Here is a 10,860-nt window from a genome sequence, read left to right as displayed (position 1 = left end):
CTTGACATATTTATAACATATTATTATGCCAATTGATTAAACTTCAACTTCAAAAAGGGTGTACATGTTTTAATAAAAGCATAAATTAGCCTGGTTATAGTCTATTTAAATTAATATGCTTCATCAGTAGGTGATTTGAACTCAATTCTATACAGTCATTTTGGTGAATTGTCTCCGATATCCCACTTTTAAACAGTTGTTTTAGGTTATTGCAAAACATAGTGATTTTGATATATGGAGTATCATTAATCACCATGTATTTTCTGACATTTACCACACAAACCTGCAGCTATGCTCACAAGGCCACTAGATGGCATTTCAATAGAATGCTGAGGAGCAATTCATATGTTTGTTATCTGAAGACTGAGCTTAAATACACAGCTTAATGCAACAACAACAAATCTAGTGGCAATGTATCTTAGAATTTTACAGTAACATTTGATGTATTTTAACTCTCCTGTGGTCCTTTGCTTCATGTTGTTACTGCTCTTTTCCCCCTATCCTATCTTTTACTGTACTATAATAAGGGAAAGGCATACCAAAACATATATTTATAAAAAGTTAAAAGGAATGATTTCATGTGGAGGTGATCTTGACATAAGTGGATGTGCACGGGAAAAAAAAGAAGCACTTAATACATCCTGTGATGAAAAAGAACTGTAATAAAATAGCAACAGATCGTTTAAATAGTAATAATTTGAATGCATTGTATTATTCTCTGAAAAATACCTTTTCAATTCATGGTCCTGAAAGTCAGAAGAATATTTATTAGGGTTGTGATGCAGCACCCTGTGCCCTTTTCAGAGTGAAGGAACCAAAAAAAAACCTGATTTTCGCACATCATTTTATACCTAATTTTAACATTGTGCCCTTGCCCTGAGCCTGTTTTTCAGGTTTCAGGCTCGAAAATGACATGCCCAGAACAAATGACTATAACTTCACTTCTAAAAGGGTTAAATTAATAATCTTTTTTCTCAAAGCAAGGTTACATCTGTGAGTTGGATGTAGAAGTGTCAGAATCAATATAGATGTTTCTGTGTCAGAGTAAATTCAGATGGAACATTGTAAAAAAAGGTAAATTCTTACCTCCGCCTAAAAAAAAAACATTACTTATAGTGAAAACCACCCTTGAATGATGGGATGGTAGACTAAAAGCTTTAGGAATCCAAACTACAACATATAATAAGTACCCTGTATCAAGATTGATGCAACACAAGTGACATTTGACCTCTTTAGAGAGATTTAGAAAAATACAAATAATATGAAATCTCCGTTTTTTACATAAAAATGCAATGATGGATTATCAGTAATCCTTTCAAAGTGACACAGACACATTGGATTAACCTATGGATTAACCTTCAGCGGCGTTTTCATCATTTTAATGCCATTGAACATGACTATTGATCAGAATAACAGCTTTCCCGAGAGACGATTTCCCGTGAATGTTCCGTAATTCACGTGTTGTGACGTCTGTGTTTGCTTCCCCTGTCACGAGTTCTGATCGCTCAGTGATGATACTTATACCTATAGAATCTGTGGAATCTCAGCTTTAATTTGATATCTTGTTTTTGCAGTTATGATAAGTAATAAGGGTATTTTTACCTTGAGTTCTGTGGTAAGTGTGTTAGCATTTTTTCGCTCAGGGCTCATTTAGACGCTTCTTGTGTTTTGTTTCGGTAAAAATGGTTCATATTGTCAGTTAGCTGAGTTTCTTCCCGTTAAATGGGTATGACACATTAATAGGTTTTTAAATATTAAGAAGCCCTGAGACACAGTTTTGTGAAAAAACACCCCACTGCCCCCTGTACAGGGGGCTCTAGGGCTTAACAGGTTAAAGGTGGGGTAGGTAAGTTTGAGAAACCGGCTCGAGATACACTTTTTGTTATATTCCATGGAATGCTCTTAACATCCCGATAGCAATGAATATCTTAAGTGCTTTGACAAAAAATCCATAAAAAAATGTCACCTGTGGAAGCCGTAATACTGTAAAAAGCACGACCAATCATTTTAGCCGGCCCGGCTAAAATAACTGGATGGCCTACCTGCCTGTCAGCCTTCCATCTGTGCACAAACTTATCTCGTGCCCTCATTGGTCATGTGCGCGTTCATGTGTGTTGGAGGAGGGGCTCTATAAGGAAGTGGCAGATTTTCTCCGGTTATGTATTTTCAAATTCTAGCGATCTCGAGCCGGTTTCTCAAACTTACCTACCCTACCTTTAACATCTGCTCAAATCTCTGATGCATCCTTTTTCCTCTTTTGTATTTAAAAGAAAAAGCGTACTTGTTGGAGAGAAATTAGTCAGCTTACACATTAATCATGTTTTACTTCTCCAAAGCACGGGTAGACATCAAGAGTTTGACTTCAGCAGTTTTGTTCGAGCCATTAGTGACTCACAGTGTATGACACACACCTGACGCTCAAAGGACAAACCAGCAAAACAAGAAGCAGCTGAAAAAAGGTTCTACTAAACGACATGATGTACCATAAAGGTATAATTAATAACACACTGGGCTGTTTATTGTCCTTAAACGCATCAGGATGATGTAAATCAGTCTGTTTGACGTGTCTGAGTTGTGCAAATATCAATATTATTTACTTTAATTATTATTAATTCCCTATTCTTGTCTGTAATCTCTACAGAAAGACACTGTACTAATTAAAGACATAATGATATTCATAATAATAATAATATTAATAGCAACTTTAGCCTAAGGTTTAATTTGTAGACTTTAAATGTTACTCTTTTAATATACATTGTTTAATTTATATTACTTTAATGGTATTTAATGCAACCTTTAAAAGGGCTGATTATTCAAGGTTATCATACATTGTTCATAGTTTATAGCCGCAACACATATATTTTAATATAGTCGTGACAATCATTTCTTTGAAACCTTAAAACATTCGCCTCCTTCTGCACATTTTATAAATAAAGTTCCAAGACAGCACTCACATATGTATGACATTTACCTATTATATTTTCAAAGCCATATTTCACGATGCTCGTAAAGTGTTGTCGGATTGTGTTTAAGTCATATTTAATGTTACTGTAGCAACAAACAGAACACACTTAAATTCTAAAAATGTTACTGGGATTATGTACTGCTAACATTGCATGTATCCATACAACAGCATCTAAAAGAATAGTGCAGTGCGCCTTTCCTACTAAATCCCGTCTGAGAGTTTGATGACATTTAAACTTGCAGATCAAATACAAATATTACATCTCTTAATGTAATATGTGTATCTGATTTATACTAAAACCAAAGTTCCTATTTCATAATGGAAGAAGAAGTCTGCTGAGCAGGGCATGGGTGCAGCTTTTTAAAACTGAGGGTTTGTGTTTTTTATCCTTTGTTTCCACAACATTGTTTTTTAATTCAATCACAGTCTCTAATAAAAAAGCTTATAGTGTTACCTGTGACCCCATGCCTGTAGCTACAAATGAAAAACAAGTTGGAGTTTACGGAGAATTATCTGTCACGAAGAAGGGCACAAACACAATCAGAGTATACTTATAGCTCTCTGGAGCTCTATTGCAGTAAATGCTTAACATGTCTAACAGTGTTTGTGGCAACACTGTTCTGTTGACTGACACCAGCAGAGGTTAAGAAGAAGAATATTCCCAAATAGAAATATCCTGTATAATGAGGGAATCGAGATAAATCAGGGTTAAGTGCATTTAAAAAAAATCTGAATTCAAACCCTCAGACAATATGAGAGTAATGTTGTTTTTTTCAAATGGTTTAAGTGCCGCCTAATGGTAGTTTGAAAAGGACTCAGACAGAAGAGATCCCTCTTATAAATGAGGCACAGTCAACAGTTGCGTGCACTTGATTGATTTAAGCCTGAAGGAAAGTTACATGTTTTTCTGTGCTGAAGAGCAGTACATTTCCTTTTAATACTTCAGCAAAACAACCACGATGAGGTGTTTTGAATGAAGGGGTTCTGCCAGACGCAAACAAGTGCCAGTCGAGGACAGTGGGAGTCATTTGTTTGCTCTAATGGGGCAGGAATAAAAGTGAGTAATGGAGGGCAGGGCAAACAGTCTGGCCTGTTAGCATGCACTGTTATGCTCAATGGAAATATAAGACAAGTAACAGAAGCTCACAGGTAAGATTGCAAACTGCTTGACTGGATAAAACAGGAATGGTGACTACTCTGTCCAATCAACTTCAACTTCTTCAAGGTAACCGCATGAATAACGTTTTATGAAAAAAACACAAACCAAAGTTACCATTTAATACAGCAAATCCATATTTGTTTAGGGTGTTGAAAACATTAACTGTAGAGTCACATAATAAATAGAAACCAGGATACTATGGCTTTAATGGGCACATGATGTCGTTTTAAAAGAAAGCTCAACCCATGCAGTCTACTGTCATATAATAAGAAGAAGAAGACATTTTATTTATCAGGCCCTTTTAAAAGTGCTCAAAGACGCTTTTGTATATGGCAACATAAACTATTGCAAAATGACTAATAATTATGTCTCTCTTTCTTTATTCGTCCTTAGGTGTTAAGTCGATCTGATGTACAATTAAAGAGAAAATCGAAGGGCATGTATACAGACAGAGATTTAGTTTGATACATCGTGGGAGTACATTTAAGAAACCTTGACATGTTTTACTAGTTTGCTCATTAACCCAGCAAATAATTGAAATATTGGCTTGTTATTGTTTTTGTGACATGTGGGAATTACATGATCCTGTTTCCTCTTTCTGTGTGCACCACATTTTTTTTGCAATGCTTAATATTTGTGTGATCCGAAAGATAAAGCATTTCATGCTCCAGTGAAACCAGTAGCCTATTAGTAGCCTAAAAAACAGCTACCCAAGGGGAGTAAATCAACCAAACTTCTTTAGAAAAATGTATGCTGCTGGATTTAAAGCCTGCTTGATCCCCATACAAGAGTACAAATAAAGTGGCAGATTTTCTAAGGAGCCAGAGTATTAACAAAATGCTGCTTAAATAGGTCTCAGGTCATGAAACGGGGGGTTACGTATTGTAACCCTAGTTATATAAACACAGGCGGAGCCCTCTACTGGACTCTATGGGTACTACCTTATCCCGCGTGCATTCTCCCACTGAGACTTCTATAGACGTAGCCGGCCCAGGGCGGGCCTACCTGAATGCGCGCGCATCACACCGTATAAAAGGAGGCCTCGCCTCCTGACTGCCATCCTATACCTCTCTTCAGCGAGCGGAACAGGACAGACAGTGCCCTGAGTAGAGGGCTCCGCCTGTGTTTATATAACTAGGGTTACAATACGTAACCCCCCGTTATATCTCTCACAGGCTCCGCCCTCTACTGGACTCTATGGGTACAGTGGGTGGAGCCCTGATGTATACGCGCACTGTCGTCCAACACCAATCCACCCTACTGCCCCTGACCGGCTTTTCTGGTCAGCAGCTGCTGCCCCCCCCTCTCCTTTAACCCGGTTGTGACCGAGGATAAAACATTATAAAGGGGCCTGGCGTCGACCAAGAAGCCGCTGTGCATAAATCCTCCACACTGTTGAATAAGGCTGTTGACACAGCTACAGCCCGTGTGGAGTGCGCACGAATCCCCGTGGGGCAGGCTCTCCCTGCCTGTCCGTAGGCATGTGCAATGCACTCGCAGAGCCAGCCTGCCAGGCGTTTCTTGGACAGAGCTTTCCCGATCACCCCGCCCCCGAAGCACACGAACAGCTGTTCGGTGCGTCTAAGGGCAGCCGTGCGCTCCACATAACATGCTAGCGCACGCACCGGGCAGAGGAGGTGCAGTTTAGCCTCCCTGGCCCCCCATGGGGGGGAGACTAAAACCCCCTAACTGAATAGCCCTCGACCTGAACGCACTCCTTAGGTCTTTAGACACAAAGGAGGGGTTCGGTCTAAGTGTCGCGCCGCTCCGGCCACCCCGAACTAGTAAACAACTCGGGTGCACCGACAGAGCAGTTAACTCGGACACTCTTTTGGCTGACGTTAAGGCAAGAAGCAAAGCTGTTTTCCACGACAATGCTTTCAGAGGGGAGAGCTCCAGAGGCTCAATGGTCCCGAGGCCAGAGCCTCGAGCACTAGGGGCAGGTCCCACTGCGGGGTGGAGACGTGCACTACAGGGCGCAGTCTCCTAACCCCCTGTAAAAACCGCGACATCAGTGGTTGATTAAAGGCTGACCTGCCACCAAAAACCCTCATGGCAGGACGAGATGGCTGCTGCATACACTTTCACTGTGAAATGCGCCAGCCCTCTGTCCACCAGTAAGTGTAAGAAGGATAAAATAGAGCCCAACTCACAAGATAGGGGCTCTATTCCCCGCTCCTCACACCAATGCTGGAATCTCAGCCACTTTGGCCTGTAACAGGCTGTGGTGGATTCTGCTCTAGCTGCCTGGATAGACTGAATAACGCTGTCAGACAATCCACCCTGTCTCAGCCTGTCCCTCTCAGGAGCCAAGCCTGAAGAGGACGGCCCAGAGTGGGTAACGCCCCGATTGCACCTGCCCCTTGAGACATCGCCCCCCAGAACTGGGGGATCGCCCAGGGCTGGCCCACCTTCATCTGTGTCATTTCTGAGTACCACGGAGCCCCGACCCGATTCGGTGCTACCAGAATGACTGCCAGACGTTCTCGCCTCACTCTCCCCAGGAGAGGGAGAATGAGACGCAGCGGTGGAAAGGCGTATAGCAGCTTCCTTGGCCATGGCTCGTGTGCAAACGCGTCCACCAGCAAGGGCGGGTCGTCGCTCAGGGCCATGGAGAACCACAGGGCACAGTGGCTGTTGCGCCGGCTGGCGAACAGGTCCACTTCTGCTCTCCCGAACTGGGCCCAGATCTGCTTCACCACCTCCGGGTGAAGCACTCGCCTGGCAGGGGGCCGCCCCTCGACCTGAGGTCGGCCCCTCTGTTCTCCAGTCCCGGGACATGGAGGGCTCTCAGAGATAACACCACCTCTGAGGCCCATCACCACAGCTCCTCCGCTGTGGTCAACAAGGAGGCGGAGCGGACTCCGCCCTGCCTGTTGATATAAGCCACTGTGGTGCTGTTGTCGCACCTGACCATTACATGTCTCCCCTGAATTAGGGGCATGAAATGCCGGAGGACTAACACTACTGCCCGTAGCTCTAGGAGGTTGCTGTATCGAAACTCTGTCAGAGCCCAGCGCCCACCTATAGCTCTCTTCAGGCAGGTCCCTCCCCATCCTGTTCCGGACGCGTCCGTGAACACTGTGATGTAGGAGGTCACCCGTCCCAGTGGAGACCCCCTCCGGAGGTGGTCCGGAGACCCCCAAAACCGGAGGTTGCCCCCACTGAGGGGGGGGGAGGAATGGTCACCAGCCGTCGTTTGTGCCTCCAAACGCAGGCTGGGGAACCACCTCTGCAGGCGGCGCATATGTAGTAACCGGCGGGACCACCATGTGAGCAGCCGCCATGAGACACAGAGTCTGCGTGACAGTTAAAGCTGTCACTGTTGCCCCCTGTCTCAGCCTGTGCGCCGCCCTGAGAAGGGGCGCACGTCTGCTCTCTGACAGGGTGGCACGCAGCGCGTCTGCATCGAGCACCACACCCAAATACAACGCCTGTTGGCGAGGTATGGGGGTGCTCTTTCTTTCCCATTGATCGCAAAACCTAATTTGGTTAGGTGTGTGATCAATTGTGCTGTGCAAAGAAGCAGCCTGTTGTATTCCTAGGCTATTCCCTGGAAGGCAAAACGCAGATACCTTCTGTGCTCTGGAACAATTTCCACATGAAAGTATGCGTCTTTCAGGTCGATGGTGGTGAACCAATCGCCTGGCTGCACAAGCCCTAGTAACTGTTTCACAGTTAACATGCGGAATGTCCTGCTGGAAATATGACGATTCAGGCCCACGGAGATCTAGAATAGGTCTGAATTCCCCTGTTTTCTTGAGACCCAGGAAATGCATAGAATAATGACCCCTCTCTCTGTGCTGTGGATGCACAACAGACACAGCCTGTTTCTGCACCAGAGCCTGAATCTCTGCTGAGAGGAAACCCATATCCTCCTGGGAAGACAGATTTACCTCTCGCATGCCCATAAAAGGAGGTGGGATGCTGCAAAACTGGAGTGAATAGCCCCGTTTCAGCGTCCTGTCCATCCACCTTGTCCGTACACAGCTGAGTTTCCATTCCCCATAACATTGTGTTAATGGGCAAGCCCTCAGCTGTGGGGCCGCAGCTATGAAGCTGTGGTACGCTGGTGGCCCACTCCGCCGTCAAACCCTCCATAAAAGGAAGTTTGACCCATGGGGGGCTGACACAGAAAGGGACGTTTTTCTATAATGCAGTTTTCACTCAGAGAAAAAAACGGCAGATTTTCCACTGAGGTACCTGAACGCACCACGGCACGCTCCCGTGAGAGCGTGCGCTCCGCCATAATGCTGCTTCCTCTTAAGGCCCTGACACACCAGGCCGATATCGGCCGTCTTCGGTTGTCTGGCGACAACGCGTTCCTTGTCGCCCAAAGTCAATTTGGTGTGTCCCGAACCCTCGGCCGTGACACGCCTTATTTGGCCTTTCACGGTCGGCCGGGTGTCGGACACAAGCTATCGGGCCAAGAAACCACTCTGATCAGCTGTTCAGCTAGCAAATGAGAAGCGAAACGGAAGTGAGGGACGTAAACAAACGATTTAAGGCACAGGACAGCAGCTAAACACCAGCAGGTGATACTTAAAAGACATCAAACATAGCCCTTAAATGTCCTCTCTTACCTCCCACACATAGCAGGGACATCTCTGATATCGGCGGGAGCGTCCCCGGCTGTCCTCTGCTGAGAGCTCCGTGATTTGTTGGTCAAGTCCGGTTTTTCATCTCATCGTAAATTTAGCAAGAAGTGGCCATTATTACATTGCTGACTCAATAAACTACACACCCGCCAGAACACTGCGATCATCAGATGCAGGTCTATTAACTGTGATTTTATAGTATGTCTGCACTTTATGTGCTCATTTCGTCATTCATGTATTTTTATATTCTAAAACATGTTTTCGATGGACGAGAGTGAAAATGGAACGCACACGCTATTTGTTTGTTTATATCAGTCTGTTCTTCTTCTCTGTCTTCCGGTTGTTGCCTATTTTGAATGACGAATACACACTACCGCCGCCTGCTGGTAAGGAGAGTTATTGCCACTCACGCATGCGCAGTTCGTACGTGCTCGGCTGAAGTCTTTGCGGTGATTTCCAGTGCGACACACGGCCAAGACGCAGGAGAACTCGTCGATGGAACTGTCGGTGTCGGGTGTCGGTGAGTTCTCTGGTGACTGCCTGGTGTGTCAGGGCCTTTAGAGAGAAAGAGGCATTAATCGGAGCTTCTTCTGTCCATGAACGCACCGCGGCCCGCTCTCGAGGGGGGGGCATCGTCATAATGCTATTTTCCTCACTATGGAAAACAGCATTAACCGGAGTTCTTACAGGCGTAGTGTGTTTTACTAAGGCCCCTGAACGCACCGCCACGCGCCTCTTTACAAGTGCGGGTGTTGCTATAATGCAGCCCCTATCACTATAGTAAACAGCATTATTTGGAGTCTTAGTTTCAGGCATAGAATGTTTTCTAACAGAAAAACATCGGCCATAATGTCCCTGTACCCGCACCGCACTATAACAGTGCTGCCTGCGGTTTATCACTCTCATCTGCGCACTCCCACTAGCCTCCTCCCTAACGGGAGCTATTAGCTGGGGCAGCGAGTGGGGAATTTGTACAGTCATCAACATGTGCAAGTGTATTGTGGAAACAAAGGACACTCAGACTTGGATACAGATCAACACCATCTTTATTTTAAAAGTTTTGACAGAGATCTGGGCATTAAATAGGCAGATAACTCCGCGAAGATGGAGCTCCCCACCCGGGTGCTCTGCTGTTGCGGAGCCTGCCTCGGTCAGGCAGCCCTTCCCCGTGATTGCCGGTATGCCGGTGCCACGGGGTGGGCCGTAGAGGTGGAGGGCGCTGCAGCTACGGGACCACCGTGCCGGCGCCTCTCCCTCCGCTTCACTGTCGTACTACGCTCCCTCCCCTGCATGGCAACGCGAGGGGGGCACGTAGCGGGGCCTGAGGAGGAGCCAGCGATAGCACGCGGCTAAGCTGGACTCTCTCCTCTAGGCGGCTGAACTGGGTGACCGAGGAGACCGACCCAAAGAGCCCCTCCGTGGACACGGGGGCTCCGAGGAGATTTTCTCAGTCCTTCTTAGATAGGGCCGTGAGCCCTGGCCACACGTGACGAGACGCCACTGTGGCCAGGGAAATCATCCGCCCTGCTGCGGTGGCCACGCCATAAATCAGATTACTCATCTGACTAACAGCGTGGTCCGAATAATCGCTCTCGTCCTGAGACGGGAGGGCGGGGGCGTCTGCCTGAGGGTGATCAGGAAGACGCCAACACGCCAAGATTATCGGGGCCTTCGTTTTAAATGGCTGCTGCCATGTCGCCTCCACACACCGCCATACCTCTGGCAGCTGGGGCGAAACGAAGGTCGGTTGCGCCGGACGCACCGGGCCGTAAATCTCAGGAGGTTTACAGGCCTCGGTGGCAGCGGTGGGGGGAGCGGTAAGCCTACAAGCTTATTACAAGTCATCACCGCCGGGAAATCCATCCGCGCAGACCTGAGAGTTGGACCTCCGGATAGCGAGGCGTCCTCGTCGTCGATCATTGGAACCGGGACCGTCTGGCCCATGTCCACGACGTCGAGATCCAGCTCCTCCGACTCCTCCTGCGGGGCAATCTTCTCCAGGAAGTGCAGCCCACGATGCTCCCTCGTGCGCCGCGGGATCGCCTGGCAGGCCGAGCACGCCGGCATCGAGCCCATACCGTTCATCGCGTGGTCGGGCCCCAAACACGTGAAGCAGAGGGGGTGCGGATCGGCTCCCG

Source organism: Trematomus bernacchii, unplaced genomic scaffold (assembly GCF_902827165.1).
Source record: "Trematomus bernacchii unplaced genomic scaffold, fTreBer1.1, whole genome shotgun sequence".
Taxonomy (NCBI): Eukaryota; Metazoa; Chordata; class Actinopteri; order Perciformes; family Nototheniidae; genus Trematomus; species Trematomus bernacchii.
The sequence above is the reverse complement of the archived record's forward strand: the minus strand, read 5'-3'. Positions refer to the sequence as shown.